This window comes from Natator depressus, chromosome 2 (assembly GCF_965152275.1).
Source record: "Natator depressus isolate rNatDep1 chromosome 2, rNatDep2.hap1, whole genome shotgun sequence".
Lineage (NCBI taxonomy): Eukaryota > Metazoa > Chordata > Testudines > Cheloniidae > Natator > Natator depressus.
The window spans coordinates 140,712,078-140,733,314 of NC_134235.1; the positions used below are offsets into that span (position 1 = coordinate 140,712,078).

The 21,237-nt window shown below is 45.8% G+C and overlaps 1 protein-coding gene across 1 annotated transcript in view; it reads left to right on the forward strand.

Moving 5' to 3' along the window:
• Positions 1-21,237, forward strand: part of LOC141982739 (uncharacterized) — a 93,269-nt gene that overhangs the window by 67,595 nt on the left and 4,437 nt on the right. The gene's annotated exons all lie outside the window — the stretch shown is intronic.

A 21,237-nucleotide genomic window follows, 5' to 3' on the forward strand; every position in this document is an offset into this window, starting at 1 on the left:
CAGATACTACAGAAAATTATTTCCTGAGTAACTTGGATCCCACCCCATCTAATATCCCATCACAGACAATTGGGCCTATTTACCATGAATATTTAATTACCAAAACCATGTTATCCCATCATACCATCTCCTCCATAAACTTACTGAGTTTAATCTTAAAGCCAGATAGATCTTTTGCCCCCACTGCTTCCCTTGGAAGGCTATTCCAAAACTTCGCTCCTCTGATGGTTAGAAACCTTCGTCTAATTTCTAGTCTAAATTTCCTGGTGGCCAGTTTATATCCATTTGTTCTTGTGTCCACATTGGTACTGAGCTTAAATAATTCCTCTCCCTCTCCAGTATTTATCCCTCTGATATATTTATAGAGAGCAATCATATCTCCCCTCAACCTTCTTTTAGTTAGGCTAAACAAGCCAAGCTCCTTGAGTCTCCTTTCATAAGACAAGTTTTCCATTCTTCGGATCATCCTAGTAGCCCTTCTCTGTACCTGTTCCAGTTTGAATTCATCCTTCTTAAACATGGGGGACCAGAACTGCACACAGTATTCCAGGTGAGGTCTCACCAGGGCCTTGTATAACGGTACTAAAATCTCCTTATCCCTACTGGAAATACCTCTCCTGATGCATCCCAAGACCGCATTAGCTTTTTTCACGGCCATATCACATTGGCAGCTCACAGTCATCCTATGATCAACCAATACTCCAAGGTCCTTCTCCTCCGTTATTTCTAATTGATGCGTCCCTAGCTTATAACTAAAATTCTTGTTATTAATCCCTAAATGCATGACCTTGCACTTCTCACTATTAAATTTCATCCTATTACTCCAGTTTACAAGGTCATCCAGATATTGTAGTAGGTTCAGTCTGGTTTTCCATACTTGAGCTTAGTGGGTATTGGCAAATGCAAGTAGATCCACATGAGAGAGAAGGCTGCTTTCAGAGCAGGACAAAAGCCTGTGGCAATTTAACATGTTTATTTTTGGCCTGTGTAAATCACAAGCCATGTCTGAAAGGCTAAAGGAGAGTATTTTATTGCATTCCACCCTCAGCCTATTTATTATACCTAGAAGATATCTTGGTGAATGCTAAACCTTTGAACAGGAAGGGTACATTTACAAATGGTTTGTGATAAATTTCAGGATGCCAGTCTGAAATTGAACCAAAAGAAATGGGAGTTCTTTCAAAAAGAGGTAATTTACTTTGAATCAGAGAGGGGGACATTTCCACTCAAAATAAGAAAAGAAAAAGGCTGTACAAAACTGGCTGACTCCCCACACTCAGATGTGTAGAGTTTGGTAGGGCCCTGTTCCTATTACAGAAGGCTCATTTGTGGGTTTGCCAATATTGCAAAACCATTGAATAGGTTGGGTGAGAAAAGGAAACCATTTCAGCAGTTGAAAGAGTGATTTAGAATTTTCAGTGCAAAGAGGCTTTTGTGACTTTCTTGGCCTACCCATCTGTCAGGGTTCCCTCCTAACTCTGAACTCTGGGGTTCAAATGTGGGGAGTGCATGAAAGACCCCCTTAGCTTATTTCTACCAGCTTAGATTAAAAACTTCCCCAAGGCACAAATCCTTTCCTTGTCCTTGGACGGCATTGCTTCCACCACCAAGTGATTTAGACAAAGATTCAGGAAAAGACCACTTGGAGTCCCTATTTCTCCAAAATATTCCCCCAAACCCCTTCACTCCCTTTCCTGGGGAGGCTTGAGAATAATATACTAACCAATAGGTTAACAAAGTGAGCACAGACCAAACCCTTTGGTTTTTAGAACACTAAAAACCAATCAGGTTCTTAAAAGAAGAACTTTATAATAAAGAAAAAAGTAAAAGAATCACACCTGCAAAATCAGGATGGAAGGTAACTTTACAGGGTAATAAAAGATTTAAAACACAGAGGATTCCTCTCTAGTCTCAACTTTAAAGTTACAAAAACAGGAATAAACCTCCCTTTTAGCATAAGGAAAATTCACAAGCTAAATCAAAAGATAATCTAACATAGTGATCAATGGCTCCATGGCTCCATGTCTAGTTGGCAGCTGGTATCAAGTGGAGTGCCCCAAGCGTCGGTCCTCGGGCCGGTTTTGTTCAATATCTTCATAAATGATCTGGAGGATGGAGTGGATTGCACCCTCAGCAAGTTTGCAGATGACACTAAACTGGGAGGAGAGGTAGATACGCTGGAGGGTAGGGATAGGATACAGAGGGCCCTAGACAAGTTAGAGGATTGGGCCCAAAGAAATCTGATTAGGTTCAACAAGGACAAGTGCAGAGTCCTGTACTTAGGACGGAAGAATCCCATGCACCGCTACAGACTAGGGACCGAATGGCTCGGCAGCAGTTCTGCAGAAAAGGACTTGGGGGTTACAGTGGACGAGAAGCTGGATATGAGTCAACAGTGTGCCGTTGTTGCCAAGAAGGCCAATGGCATTTTGGGATGTATACGTAGGGGCATTGCCAGCAGATCGAGGGATGTGATCGTTCCCCTCTATTCGACATTGGTGAGGCATCATCTGGAGTACTGTGTCCAGTTTTGGGCCCCACACTATAAGAAGGATGTGGAAAAATTGGAAAGAGTCCAGCAGAGGGCAACAAAAATGATTAGGGGACTGGAACACATGACTTATGAGGAGAGGCTGAGGGAACTGGAATTGTTTAGTCTGCAGAAGAGAAGAATGAGGGGGGATTTGATAGCTGCTTTCAGCTACCTGAAAGGGGGTTCCAAAGAGGATGGATCTAGACTGTTCTCAGTGGTAGCAGATGACAGGACAAGGAGTAATGGTCTCAAGTTGCAGTGGGGGAGGTTTAGGTTGGATATTAGAAAAAAGTTTTTCACTAGGAGGGTGGTGAAACACTGGAATGCGTTACCTAGGGAGGTGGTGGAATCTCCTTCCTTAGATATTTTTAAGGTCAGGGTTGACAAAGCCCTGGCTGGGATGATTTAGTTGGGGATTGGTCCTGCTTTGAGCAGGGGGTTGGACTAGATGACCTCCAGAGGTCCCTTCCAACCCTGATATTCTATGATTCTATGATTTCCTTGCTATTACTTACAATTTATGTAATTTTAGATGTATCATTTCAGGATCTTTTTAGGAGCTGGTTTACCTGCTTGGTCTCTCGCTCTGTTCTGAGAGGGAACCAACAAAGAGAGCACAAACAACGCCCCTCCCCCCGATTTGAAAGTATTTTCTTTTCCCATTGGTCCTTCTGGTCAGGTGCCAACTAGGTTAATTGAACTGATTAACCCCTTACAGGTAAAATGATTCTGTACCTCTGTCTGTACTTCTGGCCAGAAGGTATTTTATGTTACTGCATACATAAAGGTTGTTACCCTTCCCTTTATATTTATGACACCATGTTTCAAAACTCTAGTCCTATTGGACACATATTGGTCCTTATCATTTTAGGACATTATTGACACAAGAACAAAGGACTTGAGAGAGTGGTGGCTTATTTCAGAAAAAATGTAAGTTCTCCAGAGAAATCATTGCATCATCCAAAAGGAACTCCTGGCAATGGTTAAATATATAGAACATTTTCACAGGAGGAAGACTGTGGACATGCATCCCTGGCATGACTCTTTGTCCAATTCCTAAGGATTCTTCAATCTAAACTGCAGTGCTATGGTTTCACAGTATCAGCCAGTGGCTATTCAGGAGCTTGTTCTTTCAACAAAACCAATGTGATGGAGTCTATTGGGGCTTTTCTGCCACCTGCTGGAGGCATTGGCACCCTGATGCCAACCTACTCAAGTTGAGCTACCAATAAGACTTTAGTCCTCCAGAGGCCTAGAAGGGCCAGGAGGAGACCCTGACCACTTGGGACCTAGCAGGCCAGTTAAGAAGGCATGCTTGCTTCTTCTCAAGGGCAGTGCTGTGTGAGACTGGGACAGAGAAGGAGCACCTGAGTGCTAACCTGGAACCCCAGAGTCAGGTCAGGGCCTTGTCTTCAAGTGCTGCAACCAAGCCCTTGCCTTTCAGGATTTGTTTGTTTATTTAAAAGTGCAGGCAGCCACATTCTGATCTTCTCTTTATTTAACTGTTTAGAGACTGATGCTGAATTTACAGCACAGGCCACCCAGTTCCAAGCAGACAGCTGTAACTTTTTGGACTAAGGCAGGGCATGGCTGCAGTACAACATCTGGCTCCCCTGGAGGTGCTATGGAGCAGGCCCTCCTATGACAATCACATTTACCTTTCCAGCATTCAGATTATTACAGAGAGGAGATAGCTGCAACCTGTTTCCATTGTAAAGCCCAATTCTAGTTCCTCTAACTTTGGCATAGAAAATTGGAGTGGCTTAAGAGTTGCATAATTTACACTAAAGACAAGAGAGTATTTCTGAAAGCTTCATGTAGTTCAAAGTATTGTTGAAATACAGATCATTAAAAATTACATTGATTTTAAATGTTGATTGCTTCTCCCTCTTGCTCAAAAGGGGCTTATTACCTCTTCAAACTTTCCACCTAGTTAAGTTGTCTTTAAAACCTGTGCTCTGGCTATCGGTGATCAAAATAGATTGTAATTGAGCAAAGTTATAAATGATTGTTGTTGTGTATAGTTATGGGCACAATTCCTACTCCTAGTGACTTCAGGTAATGTGTGTTAAGGGCTGGTTGTAGTTTAGAGATTAAGGTTATTTCTACAACTAACAAAGATCTTACTTTAGCTCAAGCAGGTAAAGTGTGGTGTGTGGCATTAAAGAGCCAGGTGCTAGTCCCAGCTCTTCAGGTGTGTGCTGTTTTAGTACTGGAAGCATAGTCTTTCCTTATTTAATGTTCAAGCCACTAATCCTGTTCCAATAAGACTGATTTTGAACCCCCAAATAAAACAAAACAAAACAACCCTGCCTTCAGATTAGAATTAAGTATCACTGACAACTAGAACACTTTCTAATAAATTGACTAAGTGCATAGGGCTGGCATTTTCAGTGGGATTTATGTACCTGCCTTACTTAGGCTTCGTTGAAAATCCCAGTTTAGGACGTTAACATGGCTCCTTGTTGTAATAGTTGCAACATGTCTGCCTCGACCTACCAACTGAAATCACATTATTCCAGAAAATCTGGATAGATGGATTTAAAATAATAATAATGATCAGTTTGTGCAAGAGGCAGTTTTCAATAATAAAATGCTTATGAAAATGCCGTTATTGGAGAATTAGATGTGATTTGCTGTCAAAGCTCATGGGTGGGGAGAGAACAAAAAAAAATAGGACTACTTTTGAAAAGTAAAAGGAGACTCCAGGATTCAGTAAAATTATTGTTCCTGCTTTGTCTATTAAAAATACCCTCTTGACCAGGGGTGGCCAACCTGTGGCTCTGGAGCCACATGCGGCTCTTCAGAAGTTAATATGCGGCTCCATGTATACGCACCGACTCCAGGATTGGAGTGACAGGTGCCAACTTTCCAATGTGCCGGGGGCTGCTCACTACTCAACCTCTGGCTCTGCCACAGGCCCTGCCCCCGCTCCACCCCTTCCCGCCCCCCCCTCAGCCTGCTGTGCCCTCGCTCCTCCCCCCTCCTACCCAGAGCCTCCTGCATGCCACGAAACAGCTCATCGGGAGGAGTGGGGAGGGAGGGGGAGACGCTGATCGGTGGGGCTATCGGTGGGTGGGAGGCACTGGGAGCGGGGGAGGGAAGCTGATGGGGGGGCTGCTGACGTATTACTGTGGCTCTTTGGCAATGTACATTGGTAAATTCTGACTCCTTTTCAGGTTTAGGGTGGCCACCCCTGCTCTGGGCCTTGGGGGAATAGGTCTATTTCTAAACGGGATAAGGTACAAAGGAATAAAGAACGAAGTGACCAGGTAAGCCCTCCAACTTAAATAAGGAAGATCTGGGAGGTTTTATACAGTGAGGATTTACAATAGAAAAGCACTGGACATAACATACAGATTTCTAATGTCTTTATTAATCCCATTTTGATACAGTATAACAAATACTACATTGTCTTGACATTCACATTCATTCACATCCCGTAACATTTAGTTTCCATAACACTTTTCTTTTTCTCTAGGCTTTAGAAGAGAAGGAATGCATAAGCTTCCAGAGCAGCACAGGCACATAAGGTGCCTGCTGGTATATGTAAACCAAGAATTCCATGATGTAAAGAAAACTGGCTCCAGTTTCACAAAGGGTGAAATTTACCTGCAAGGGGCTAGCACAATGTCTATGCACCAAACTAAGTCTCTCTTAAACTATGCTGCACAGAATAGGATGGAGGCAGTTGTATTACCTTAAACTGTGTTGAACTAGAAGCTCAGCTTTAGAAGTAGAGGAAGAAACCTTTATTTCAATGGTTGCCTTTCACACAATCTTAAGGGTAATAAGCAGAAGGTAGCCTTCTGCTTGCCCCGCTTCCCCTGTACTAGGGCCCAGCCCTCCATGGCATCATCTGGGGGCTAGATAGCAAGGGTCGGGTCGGGGGCAGGGGCGATGGCTCGGGGACTTGGGGAGGTAACGGTGGGGCAGCACGAGGGAGGGAGGATTCCCCCTGGGGCAGGCCCTCTCCTATGCCCGGTGGTATTCCCGCTGCACCCTCCTCCACAGGCCCCGCCAGATGGCAGACAGCGGGGGCGGGGCTCTCCCGCTCATCTGGGCATACTGGAGGAGGTGCCCCTTGGGCTCGAGTGGGTGCAGTGGTGGGCTGGGAAAGAGGAGGGGCGGCGCCGGGCAGCCAGGGGCACTGGTGATGACGCGGTCAGCACCCTGCCGAGGCTCGGGGGTCCCGGACGCTCCTCCATGCTGGGCCAAGGGGCAGTCCCTTCGGACGTGCCTCATCACCCAGCAGAGGTAGCACCGGGCCTCCCCCATTGAATAATGCACCTGGTAGCAGGTCCCCTGGTAGAGGACGAGGAAGGACCCCTCAAGCACCTCTCCGTAACACGTGCTGCCGGCAGCAGTTGAAGCTGCACCTGCCGGCGGAACGAGAGGATGTGATGGAGGGTGGGGTCTTTGCAGCCCAGTGGGAGAGGGCTGATAATGGAGATGGGTTTCCCCAGGGTAAAGAGGGCGGGTAACGGCAGCATTGGGAAGGAAGGGAGGGACAGAGGTCAGGACTATTTGGACGCCCAGGTCCTGTAGCGGCTCCAGGGGGACGAACATGCCCCCCCACCGCCAGGCTCTTCTCCACCGCCTCCTGGGAGGCGGCCTCCGATGCGAGGAAGAAGACAACTTTTCCGTACATTTTGGAGGCCGCCATGATGGCCGTGGGCCCCACCACCCTCGCCAACACCCGCCGTGCTTCCTGGTCCAGGTGGGGAAGGGGCCCCGGCTGCTATAGATGGTAGCAGAGGCGGTGGTCGGAGGAGATGACGTAGCGGCAGGCGGGGGGGGGGCTGCCGCCACCTGGGCGTCTCCCCTGGAGATCGGGGGAGGGGCACCCGCAGAGCTGGTGGAGGGAGCAGTGGGGAGGGACACCGCAGCCGGTGGCGGGGCCATGGCAGTGGGGGCAGTCCCTGCCATCGAGGGCCTGGTCTTTTTGGCATGGCCCTTCCTTTTCTTCTTGCCCTGGCCCTTCCCGCCACCTGGGAGGGTTCCCCCAGAATCTGAGGGGGCAAAGGACGTGGCAGCAGCGGAGGGCACCAAAGGTCCATCCAGCTGAGTATCCTGTCTACCAACAGTGGGCAATGACAGGTGGCCCAGCGGGATTGAACCTAACGGGTAATGATCTAGTGATCTGTCTCCTGCCATCCATCTCCACCCTCCGGCAAACAGAGGCTAAGGATACCATTCCTTACCCATCCTGGCTAATAGCCATTAATGGACTTAACCTCCATGAATTTATCCAGTTCTCTTTTAAACTCTTGTTATAAGTCTTAGCCTTCACAACCTTCTCAGGCAAGGAGTTCCACAGGTTGACTGTGCACTGTGTGAAGAACATTCTTTTGTTTTAAACCTGCTGCCCATTAATTTCATTTGGTGGCCTCTAGTTCTTATATTATGGGAACAAGTAAATAACTTTTCCTTATTCATTTTCTCCATACCACTCATGATTTTATATACCTCTATGATATCCCCCTTAGTCTCCTCTTTTACAAGCTGAAAAGTCCTAACCTCTTTAATCTCTCTTCATATGGGATCTGTTCCAAACCCCTAATCATTTTAGTTGCCCTTCTCTGAACCTTTTCTAATCCCAGTATATCTTTTCTGAGATGAGGAGACCACATCTGTATGCAGTATTCAAGATGTGGGCGTACCATGAATTTATATAAGGGCACTAAGATATTCTCCGTCTTATTTTCTATCCCTTTTTTAATGATTCCTAACATCCTGTTTGCTTTTTTGACTGCCGCTGCATGCTGCATGGACGTCTTCAGAGAACTATCCACAATGACTCCAAGATCTCTTTCCTGATTAGTTGTAGCTAAATTAGCCCCCATCATATTGTATGTATAGTTGCAGTTATTTTTTCCAATGTTCATTTCTTTACATTTATCCACATTAAATGTCATTTGCCATTTTGTTGCCCAATCACTTAGTTTTGTGAGATCTTTTTGAAGTTCTTCACAGTCTGCTTTGGTCTTAACTATCTTGAGCAGTTTAGTATCATCTGCAAATGTTGCCATCTCACTGTTTACCCCTTTCTCCAGATCATTTATGAATAAGTTGAGTAGGATTGGTCCTAGGACTGACCCTGGGGAACACCACTAGTTACCCCTCTGCATTCTGAAAATTTACCATTTATTCCTACCCTTTGTTCCCTGTCTTTTAACCAGTTCTCAATCCATGAAAGGATCTTCCCTCTTATTCCATGACAACTTAATTTACGTAAGAGCCTTTGGTGAGGGACCTTGTCAAAGGCTTTCTGGAAATCTAAGTACACTATGTCTACTGGATCCCCCTTGTCCACATGTTTGTTGATCCCTTCAAAGAACTCTAATAGATTAGTAAAACATAATCTCCCTTTACAGAAACCATGTTGACTTTTGCCCAACAATTTATGTTCTTCTATGTGTCTGACAATTTTATTCTTTACTATTGTTTCAACTAATTTGCCTGGTACTGATGTTAGACTTACAGGTCTGTAATTGCCGGGATCACCTCTAGAGCCCTTTTTAAATATTGGCGTTACATTAGCTATCCTCCAGTCATTGCGTACAGAAGCTGATTTAAAGGACAGGTTACAAAACATAGTTAATAGTGCCTCAATTTCACATTTGAGTTTTCAGAACTCTTGGGTGAATGCCATCTGGTCGGTCCCGGTGACTTGTTACTGTTAAGTTTATCAATTAATTCCAAAACCTCCTCTAGTGACACTTCAATCTGTGACATTTCCTCAGATTTGTCACCTACAAAAGATGGCTCAGGTTTGGGAATCTCCCTAACATCTTCAGCTGTGAAGACTGAAGCAAAGAATTCATTTAGTTTCTCCGCAATGATTTTGTCGTTTTTAAGTGCTCCTTTTGTATCTCGATCGTTTAGGGGCCCCACTGGTTGTTTAGCAGGCTTCCTGCTTCTGATGTACTTAGACGTTTTGTTATTACCTTTTGAGTTTTTGGCTAGCTGTTCTTCAAACTCCTTTTTGGCTTTTCTTATTACATTTTTACACTTAATTTGGCAGTGTTTATGCTCCTTTGTATTTACCTCACTAGGATCCGACTTGCACTTTTTAGAAGATGCCTTTTTATCTCTCACTGCTTCTTTTACATGGTTGTTAAGCCACAGTGGCTCTTTGTTAGTTCTTTTACTGTAGTTTCTGAATTTGGGGTATACATTTAAGTTGGGCCTCTATTATGGTGTCTTTGAAAAGTGTCTGTGCAGCTTCCAGTGATTTCACTCTAGTCACTGTACCTTTTATTTTCTGTTTAACTAACCTCCTCTTGTTTGCATAGTTCCCCTTTCCGAAATTAAATGCCACAGTGTTGGGCTGTTGAGGTGTTCTTCCCACTACAGGAATGTTAAATGTTATGATATTATGGTCCCTATTTCCAAGCGGTCCTGTTATAGTTACCTCTTGGACCAGATCCTGCGCTCCACTCAGGACTGGATCGAGAGTTGCCTCTCCCCTTGTGGGTTCCTGTAACAGCTGCTCCAAGAAGCAGTCATTTAAAGTATTGAGAAATTTTGTCTCTGCATTTCGTCCTGAGGTGACATATATCCAGTCAATATGGGGAAAATCGAAATCCCCCACTATTCTTGAGTTCTTTATTTTTGTAGCCTCTCTAATCTCCCTTAGCATTTCATCGTCACTATCACTGTCCTAGTCAGGTGGTCGATAATAGATCCCTACTGAAATACACTAGCCGATATTTGTGGTCCCAGACACAACCCTAGGAACCTCCCTCTTGCAGTGTCCAGTTATGCCCGCTGGACACTTCAAGCTTATATGAGTTTGTCAATTTAACAAAGAAATTGATATGTACCAGGCTTGTTATCCCAAGGGGAGTCTCAGACACACTTCAAACCAAACGCACTCCTTCAGGTAGAATAAACAAATGTATTAACTACAAAGATAGATTTTTAAGTGATAGGCAGAAAGTCAGAGTGGTTGCCAAAATAAAATAAAATATAAGCACGCAGTCTAAACTCTCAACCCTATTAGACTGGGCAACATCTAGATTAAGCAGCTTTTCTCACCCCACTGGATACTGCAGTCCTTAATATACAGGTTTGACCCAGGTTTAAGGAACAATCTCCTCTGTTGGAGTCTGGTCTTCTTTTATATGTCTTAGTTGCTTGCGCTAAAGGTGGGGGCAGGAGAAGGGCCCAGAATGTGTCCACTCTGTCTGTTTTATAGCCTCAGTCCATGTGCTTGGGGAGCACAAGGCCAGGCATGTCTGGGGGCATTGCTGAGTCTCTCCAAGGAAGGTTGAGCAATTCCCCTGGTGTGGCCTCATGCAGGTGAATCATTGTCCAGCAAGGGAGCTACAATGCAATGGTTGTTGATGGGTTGTTTGACACCCCACCTGGGCTTGGTTACTTTCCTTGCTGCCGCCTCTGGGGAGCTAATATCTGGCTGATTCCCCAACTTACAGCATGTTTTAGTGACCATCGTACAACATAATTCTCCTAACTTCATAGGCATTAATGATACACATATATGGATAGAGAAATGACTTTCAGCGGATCAAAAAGGAGTACTTGTGGCACCTTAGAGACTAACCAATTTATCTGAGCATAAGCTTTCGTGAGCTACAGCTCACTTCATCGGATGCTCACGAAAGCTTACGCTCAAATAAATTGGTTAGTCTATAAGGTGCCACAAGTACTCCTTTTCTTTTTGCGAATACAGACTAACACGGCTGCTACTCTGAAACCTTTCAGCAGATCATAACCTTTCCCCTGATACCTTACAGCGGTGGGCAAACTATGGTCTGCGGGCCAGATCCGGCCCCTCAGGACTTTGGATCTGGACTGCGGGATTGCCACCCCTGTGACGCCTTGGGTGCCGCACCACTCCTGGAAGCAGCCAGCACCACGTCCCTGTGGCCCTTGGAGCGATGGCAGAGGGCTCCATGCGCTGCCCTCATCTGTGGGTTCCACGCCTGAAGCTCCCATTGCCTGCGGTTCCCCGTTCCTGACCAATGGGAGCTGCGGAGGACAGTGCCTGCAGGCGAGGGCAGTGCACAGAACCCTTTGCCCATCCCCCAGGGGCTGCAGGGATGTGGTGCTGGCCGCTTCTGGGAGTGGCCCGGGGCCAGGACAGGCAGGGAGCCTGCCTTAGTGATGCGGCACTGCTGCCACCCCGGAGCCGCTCCAGGTAAGCATTGCTGGGCCAGAGCCCACACCCCAGCCCCCTGCCGCACCCCTCCTGTTCCGCAACCCCCTGCCCTGAGCCCCCTCCTGCACTCCACACCCCTCCTTCACCCCAACCCCTTGCCCTGAGACCCTTCCTGCCCCTCCCACACCCTTCACTCCCTGCCCCGGCCCTGAATGCAATTTGCCCACCCAGATGTGGCCCTCGGGCCAAAAAGTTTGCCCACCCCTCTTACAAGGCATGCTTAATATGTAAGATCACGATTATATGAAAATGAGGAATATGGGGGTTACTGTACGCTCCCTCAAGGTATAGAATGTCATGCCCAGTCCCAGACTTTCCCCCAGAAATGTGTATCATATACTGCCCAGCACCCTCCTGCACAATACAAGTTCCTATAAAATCAGGCATTAATTAATAGAAAATGATATGCACAAATATTGTTATCTCAAAGGCAGTTTCCCAAACACTTCAATCCAAACACACATTGGTTTAAATAACACAACGAAATAAACTTACTAACTACAGAAAGATATATTTTAAGTGACTACAACTAACGAGGCATATAAATCAGAATAGATTACAAGGAAACAAAAGATAAAATGCAACTAACACCTAACTTAACAAGCTAAGTGATTACAAACCAAAGGTCTCACCGCGTATTTCAGCAGTCTTATTGGCTGAACCTGTTTCATTCAGGATCTCTCCCCCCCCCACCCCCACCCCCGCCCCGGCAAGTCCAATGCTACTTCCTTTGTTCTCTGGGGGTTGATGGCAAAGGAGAAATTATTTGGGGCATTGCCCTCTCCTCATATAGCCCTTTCTCCTGTGTAAGAATCCTTTCCAGATGATGGTCAGAAAACAGAAAATCTGTGGGCAGGAACCTTACGTTGCTTTGTCAAAACAGATATTTTACCCATACCCTCTCTTTTGCTGAAGAGTGGCCACTTAATCAGATGGTGGTCCATTTGATCTTGTTGACACCTAGCTGAGATGTTGACTAGCCTTTCCTCTCTGGGGAACTTGTTTGTGACTGTCCAACAGAACATGTTGGAAAGCCTCTTGGTAATATTATACAGTGGAATCTTGTATCTTTTCATACAGTGTTGCCACACATTTTACAAGGACAATAGTGATCAGCAAATCATGAATTTACACAGTACGCTTTGTATAAAATGTAACCGTCTCGTAAAATGGATGAACATAGGGGTACAGACTGTCAAACCCAAGTGTAGTTTCAGGAAGACTATAGATATATTGTCTGGTTTAAATAAATGCTAACACAACTTTAAATAAACCAAACTTTAACTTTAGTTAAAAACTTAGGGTGAGGATGCAGGGTTACCTTATCCTTACAGAATACTGTAAAAGGAGGATCTGCCTGTATCTCACAGACACCATCCTGGTCTATGTAATGGCTATGAGGAAAGCAATCTTTTGACTTAACGGAATCCAAGAGAAAGTAGCCAAGGGCTCAAATGGTGGGCTCATAAGCACCACATAGACAATAGTTGAAGTCTTAAAGTGGCACCAAATTCTTAATATGTGGGAAAGCTTGAGAAAGCTAACAACTACGACTGTCAAACAATTAAAAAAAAAAATTGCAATTAATCATGAGATTAAAAAAAGTCACAATTAATCACAGTTTTAATTGCACTGTTAAACAATAATAGAATACCAGTTTAAATGTATTCTAAATATTTTTGGATGTTTTTCTACATTTTCAGATATACTGATTTCAATTACCACAAAGTGTACAGTGTTCACTTTATATATGCACTGTAAAAAAAGAAAAAAAATTGTATTTTTCAATTCACTTCCTACAAGTACTGTAGTGCAATCTCTTTATTATGAAAGTGCAACTTACAAACTTAGATTTTTTTTTTACATAACTGTACTCAAAAACAAAACAATGTAAAACAGTGGTCCCCAAACTTTTCATGGTCATGCTCCCCCTTACCTCTGTCCGTACCCCCTCCCCCAGGAGCTGGGGCTGAGAGCAGGGCCGCAGACAGGTGTAAGGGGGCCGAGGATGGGGCTGCAGATGGGGATGGGGCTGAGACTAGGTGTGGAGCCGGGGTTGAGGGTGGGGCTGCACCTGGGGGCAGAGGCTGGAGGTGGGGCCAGGAGCAGAAGCAGCAGCCAGGCCGCAGTCAGGGGCCAAGGCTGGGGGCAGGAGCTAGGGGTGGGGCTGGGTGGCGCTCTTTCCCTAACACAATGGGAGCTGGCCTGGGTCCCACCGCTTCTTGTTCAGCCAAAGAAGGTACCAATATGAGATTTTGAAGATAGCTATAGCACTCGATCCAAGGTTTAAGAATCTGAAGTGCCCTCCAAAATCTCAGAGGGACGAGGTGTGGAACTTGCTGTCAGAAGTCTTAAAAGACGAACACTCTGATGCGGAAACTACAGAAACCGATTCACCAAAGAAGACTGTTACCTACCTCTCTTAACTATTGTTCTTCGAGAAGTGTTGTTCACATCCATTCCAATTAGGTGCATGCATCGTCATCGGAAACTTTTTCCCTTAGCAGCTCCTGTTGGGACGGCAGGGGAGCCCCCTAGAGTGGTGCCCTCATAGTGGTGTATATATTACCCTGCCAGCTCGACCCCCCCATTCAGTTCCTTCTTGATGTTGACTCTGACAGAGGGGAAAAGGGGTGGATATTGTAATGAACGTGAACAACACATCTCGAAGAACAACAGTTATGAAAGGTAGGTAACCGTCTTTTCTTCTTCAAGTGATTGTTCACATCCATTCCAATTAGGTGACTTCCAAGCTTACCATTGGAGGAGGGTAGGAGTCATGGAACGATTGATTGAAGAACAGCTCTGCTGACTGGCGCATCTTCTCTGGCCTGTTGGTTAACAGCATAGTGGGCTGTAAACGTGTGCACTGAAGACCAGGTGGCTGCTTTACAGATCTCCTGGATAGGGACCTGAGCCAGAAAGACTGTTGAAGATGCCCATGGTCTGGTTGAATGGGCCGTAATTGCTGGGGCTGGGATCTTGGCCAACTCATAGCACATGCAAATGCAGTCCGCGATCCAGGACGATATGCGTTGCACAGAGACAGGAAGACCCTTCATTCTGTCAGCTATGGTGATGAACAATTGGGTCGACTTGTGGAAAGGTTTCATGCACTCTATGTAGAACGCCAAGGCTCTCCGAACATCCAGTGTGTGTAGGTTGCGGCGTCTTGGGCTCGTGTGGGGTTTTGTAAGCAAATGTCCTGACCCATGTGGAATTGGGAGACCACCTTGGGGAGAAATTTAGGGTGTGGTCAAAGATGCACCTTGTCCTTATGAAACACCGTGTAACGTGGTTCAGAGGTGAGGGCTCTCAGCTTGGACACCCTCCTTGCCAATGTAATGGCCACCAGGAACGTCACCTTCCAAGAAAGGTAGAGGAGGGAACAAGTGGCCAGGGGCTCAAATGGTGGGCTCATGAGTTTGGAGAGGACCAGGTTCAGGTTCCAGGCTGGGACCGGTGGGCGAGAATACGGGAACATCCTCTTCAGACTTTAGAGGAATTGCACCACAGTGGGATTAGAAAATACCGAGCGCCCAGACTCCCCTGGATGGGAAGCTGAAATGGCTGCCAGGTGTACTCTGATGGAGGAAGGGGATAGACCCTGATGCTTAAGGTGTAGGAGGTAGTCTAAAATAACTGGGATGGTAGCCTGGAGCAGTTGAAGGCGCTTGGGTTCACACCAATATGAAAACCTTTTCCATTTCACCAGATAGGTAGCCCTAGTGGAAGGTTTCCTACTGCCAAGGAGAATGTCTCACCGACTGAGAGCACTGGCTTTCCATGGGATTTAGCCACGGAGTTTCCATGCCATGAGATGCAGAGATTCAGGTTCGGGTGAAGGAAGTGCCCGTGGTCCAGCGTGATCAGATCTGGGTGGAGGGACAGGGCAATCGGGGCGTCTAGTGACAGCTCCAGTAGGGTTGTATACCAATGCTGTCGGGGCCAAGACAGGGCGATCATGATTACCTTCGCCCTGTCTCTGCGAATTTTGAGGAGGACCCGTGGACAAGCGGGATAGGAGAGAAGGCATACTTCAGACCCTCGCCCCATGGTATTAAGAACTGTCATAAATATAAAGGGAAGGGTAAACCCCTTTAAAATCCCTCCTGGCCAGAGGAAATCTCCTCTCACCTGTAAAGGGTTAAGAAGCTAAAGGTAACCTCGCTGGCACCTGACCAAAATGACCAATGAGGAGACAAGATACTTTCAAAAGCTGGGAGGAGGGAGAGAAACAAAGGGTCTGTGTGTCTGTCTATATTCTGTCTTTGCCGGGGATAGACCAGGAATGGAGTCTTAGAACTTTTAGTAAGTAATCTAGCTAGGTACGTGTTAGATTATGATTTCTTTAAATGGCTGAGAAAAGAATTGTGCTGAATAGAATAACTATTTCTGTCTGTGTATCTTTTTTGTAACTTAAGGTTTTGCCTAGAGGGGTTCTCTATGTTTTGAATCTAATTACCCTGTAAGGTATCTACCATCCTGATTTTACAGGGGGGATTTCTTATTTCTAATTACTTCTATTTTTATTAAAAGTCTTCTTGTAAGAAAACTGAATGCTTTTTCATTGTTCTCAGATCCAAGGGTTTGGGTCTGTGGTCACCTATGCAAATTGGTGAGGCTTTTTATCCAACATTTCCCAGGAAAGGGGGGGTGCAAGTGTTGGGAGGATTGTTCATTGTTCTTAGGACCCAAGGGTCTGGGTCTGTAGTCACCTAGGCAAATTGGTGAGGCTTTTTACCAAACCTTGTCCAGAAAGTGGAGTGCAAGGTTTTGGGAAGTATTTGGGGGGGAAAGACGTGTCCAAACAGCTCTTCCCCAGTAACCAGTATTTGTTTGGTGGTGGTAGCGGCCAATCCAAGGACAAAGGGTGGAATATTTTGTACCTTGGGGAAGTTTTGACCTAAGCTTTGAAAGATAAGCTTAGGAGGTTTTTCATGCAGGTCCCCACATCTGTACCCTAGAGTTCAGAGTGGGGGAGGAACCTTGACAAGAACGCATCGGCAATTGAGCCCAGACTGCGGTTTTGGAATGAGCAGAACTGAGGGCACTTCTGTGGCTCTTGGTGGCGAAGAGGTCTACTTGGGGATAACCCCACTTCTGGAAGACTGACTGTACGATGTCTGATCTGATTGTGGTATCTATCTGATCGTGCATGTGGTATGACCTGCTGAGGCGCTTTGCAAACTCATTCCACACTCCTGGAATGTAGGATGCTTCGAGCTGAATGGATCGGGCTATACAGAAGTCCCAGAGAAGAAGAGCCTTGCGGCAGAGAGGTGAGGAACGGGCTCCACCTTGTTTGTTTTATATAGAACATGGCAGTGGTGTTGTCTGTCAGGACTGTCACGCTGTGACCTTGCAATGTGGAGTGAAAGGTTTGGCAGGCCAGACGAACCGCCCTGAGCTCCTTCAGGTTGATATGGAGAGGTATCTCGTCCCTTGACCACAAGCCTTGTGTCCTCAGATCCCCTAAGTGTGCGCCCCAGCCCAGATCTGACACGTCTGTTACTAATGTCAGAGAAGATTGGGGCTTTGGGTGGGTGTAAGAGAAGATTTGGGTACATTGAGGAGGAGCCCAAGTCTGCAAAATGTGTCCATGACCATCATGCCGTGAGACTGGACCTCGTCCTTGGAATGACCTGTGAGAAGCCAGTCATCGAGGTACGAGTACACTCGAACCTGCCTTTTCTGCAGGAAGGCTGCCATCACCGACATGCATTTTGTAAACACTCGGGGGGGCTGTGGACAGGCCAAACAGGAGAACCGTGAACTGGTAGTGATGTTGGTTTATGACAAACCAGAGGAAGCGTTGGTGTGCCAGATGAAGAGCGATATGAAAGTACGCGTCATTCATGTCGAGGGCAGCGTACCAATCCCACGGATCCAAAGATGTAATAACAGTGCTTAGGGAGACCATGCGGAACCAGAGCTTGACCATAAATTTGTTGAGTCTGTGAAGGTCTCAAAAGGGTCAAAAACTTCCCTTTGCCTTGGGGATTAGAAAGTAACAGGAGTAAAACCCCTTTCCCCTTAGGTGCGGTGGAGGAGGTTCCACAGTAGCTATCTGGAGGAGCGAATGAACCTCCTGCATAAGGAGTTGCTCGTGAGAGGGGTCGCTGAAGAGGGATGGGGAAGGTGGGTGAGAGGGAGGGAAGGAGGAGAACTGGGGAGAGTATCCCACCTGTATCGTGTGTAGGACCCAGCGGTCCGATGTTATATGGGACCACACACGGTAGAAGTGGGATAGTCAGTTTAAAAACCGTGGGGATGGATCTGGGAACTGGGTTGGTACACTGTCCTCAGGCGTGCCTTCAAAACCCTTGCTTGTTTCCGGGTTGGGGTTTATTCTGGCCCTTGTTAGGTGTGTTGTTTTGTCTACGCCTGTTATTTCTGCCCCGCCTTCAATATGGCTGCTGCCTGGGTCAGGGTTGATACTGCCTCTGCTGTAGAGGCTGAGGCCTGAAGGGCTTTCTCTGGGTTGCTGGCATATGTATCCCTAGCAACTTCAGGGTGGCCCTAGAATCCTTAAGGCCATGCAGCCTGGAGTCTTTTTGCTCCAAGAAAAGGCCCGAACCCTCGAAAGGAAGGTCTTGGAGCGTATTCTGGACCTCTGGAGGGAGGCCCGATGCCTGGAGTCACGCTGAGTGTCACATGACTACCCCCGAGGAAATGGTTCTGACTGCAGAGTCTGCTGAATCGAGGGGAGGCTTGTAATGAAATCTTAGCCACTGTCTTCCCTTCCTCGATTAAAGTCGCAAACTCAGAGTGAGTCCTGGGGCAGGCGATCCTTAAACTTGGACACTTAAACTCAGCCGTCCAAGAGTTGAAATTATGTCTATTAAGGATTGCCTGCTGCTTGGCTATGCATAACTGGAGGCCTCCGGAGGAGTAGACCTTCCTACCAAAGAGGTCCAAACGCTTGGCTTCCTTGGCCTTTGGGGCCGAGGCTTGTTGGCTCTGTTGTTCCTTTTCGTTGACCGCTGAAATGACTAGGGAGTCAGCCTCGGAGCCAGAGGATGCCAACAGAGAGGATCAGGGCGGTGCCTAACCTTGAGCAGTGGCAGCGTGCCAGGGAGCCGGGGAGCGGTGCCTGACTGACCGAGAACGCGAATGGTACCAGAAGTCTCGGGACTGGGATCGGTGTCTCGCACTCGGTGCCGGTGAGGTTATCGGTGCCGTACTCCGGTGCCGGGCGACCAATGGCTGGTTTGCCTCCAGTGCTGTAACCTCACACTGGGTCATGGGGAATAGTAGCTACAACACTGCCATGGAATTATAGGGACCTCAAGAGGTCATATAGTGCAGTCCCCTGCACTCAAGGCTGGACTAAGTATTATCTAAACCATCCCTGACAGGTGTTTGTTTAACCTGCTCTTAAAACATCTCCATGATGGAGATTCCATAAGCTCCCTAGGCAATTTATTCCAGTGCTTGACCATGCTGACAGTTACCAAGTTTTTCCTAATGTCCAACCTAAACTGTCCTTGCTGCAATTTAAGCCCATTGCTTCTTGTACTATCCTTGGAGGTGACTGAGAACAATTTTTCTCCCTCCTCCTTGTAACAACCTTTTATATACTTTAAAACTGTTACCATCTCCCCTCAGTCTTCTTTCTCCAGACTAAATAAACCCATCTTTTTCCATTTTCCCTCATAGGTCATGTTTTCTAGACCTGTAATCATTTTTGTTGCTCTTCTCTGGACTTCCTCCAATTTGTCCACAGCTTTCCTAAAATGTGGCACCCAGAATTGGACACAATACTCCAGCTGAGGCCTAATCAGTGTGGAGCAGAGCAGAATTACTTTTCATGTCTTGCTTACAACACTCCTACTAATACATCCTAGAATTATATTTGCTTTGTTTGCAACAGTGTTACACTGTTGACTCATATTTAGCTTGTGATCCACTATGATCCCCAGATCCCTTTCTGCAGTACTCTTTCCTAGGCAGTCATTTCCTATTTTGTATGTGTATAACTGATTGTTCCTTCCTAAGTGGAGTACTTTGCATTTGTCCTTATTGAATTTCTTCCTATTTACTTCAGACTATTTCTTCAGTTTGTCCAGATTATTTTGAATTTTAATCCTATACTCCAAAGCACTTGCAACCCCTCCCAGCTTGGTATTGTCAACAAACTTTATAGGTGTACTCTCTATGCCATTATCTAAATAATGGATATTGAATAGAACTAGACCCAGAACTGATCCCTGTGGGTCCCCACTTGATATGCCCATCCAGCTTGACTGTGAACCACTGATAACTATTCTCTGGGAATGGTTGTTTGTCTTAGCGATTGGCTGAACAAGAAATAGGACTGAGTGGACTTGTACGCTTTAAAGTTTTACATTATTTTGTTTTTCAGTGCAGTTATGAAATTTTTTTACATACATTGCCCTTTCACAATAAAGAGATTTCACTACAGTACTTGTATGAAGTGAACTTAAAAAAATTAATTTAGTTTGTCTTCTTCACAGTGCAAATATTTGTAATAAAAATAATAGTTATCACTGCACACTTAGTATTCTGTGCTGTAATTGAAATAAATATATTTGAAAATCTAGAAAAACATCCAAATATATATAATACATTTAAATTGGCATTCCATTATTAACCATGCAATTAAAACTAAACTATTATTTTAATCTAGTTAATTTGTTTTGCATTAATCACTTGTGTTAACTGCAATTAATTGACAGCCATGCTAGCAACCAGGGGGTTGGAAGATACCAATCTACTATCCATCCCCTCATAGAAGGGAGTGATTGCTGCCAAGTGAATCTTTAGAAAACTCACTGAAAGGCCTGATGACTTGAAATGTAAAAGGTACTCTAAAATGTCCTGGATTCTTGCTTTAAACAGGTTGTATCCCCCAGGCAATGGACCAAGCAGAGAACCTTTTCTAGTTGGCCAGTAAGCAGACATAATTGATTGGTTCCTACTGTTGGACAGAATCTCTTGAACCACCAGGGAATATTCCCACTCTTTATCTAGACACTCAACAGCCATTCTGAGAGGTGGAGACTGATGGGTCTGGATGTAGCATTCGATTGCGTTCCTGTGATAGAAGGTCTGGGCGGAGAGAGAGAGAGAGAGCGAAAGAAGAGGTTGAACTAAGAGAGACAGGAGATTCAAAAAACAATACTCCCTTGGCCAGACCAGGGCCACCAGGATTAATCTGGTGTAGTCTTCCTTCAATTTGTGGACGATCTGCAGAATGAGAGGGATCAGGGAAAGGTGTGCACTAAATCCCCAGTCCTCTTCTATGTGAAGGCATCAGTGAGGAAGCCTGGACTATGGAAAGCCTGAGAACAAAACTGATGACACTCCTGTTTTCTTTTGTAGCAAACAGGTTGACTGAAGATCCCATATGTGAAAGGTGGGCCTCATTACACTGTCAGATCAATGGGATTTTTCCATTCCTTTCTCCTTTCATTTAATCAGTGAGTGGAACAGCTATGAAAAACAAGTAAAAAAGGTTTTCCCTATAGCAGGTTCAATTGTTGTAGCGCTA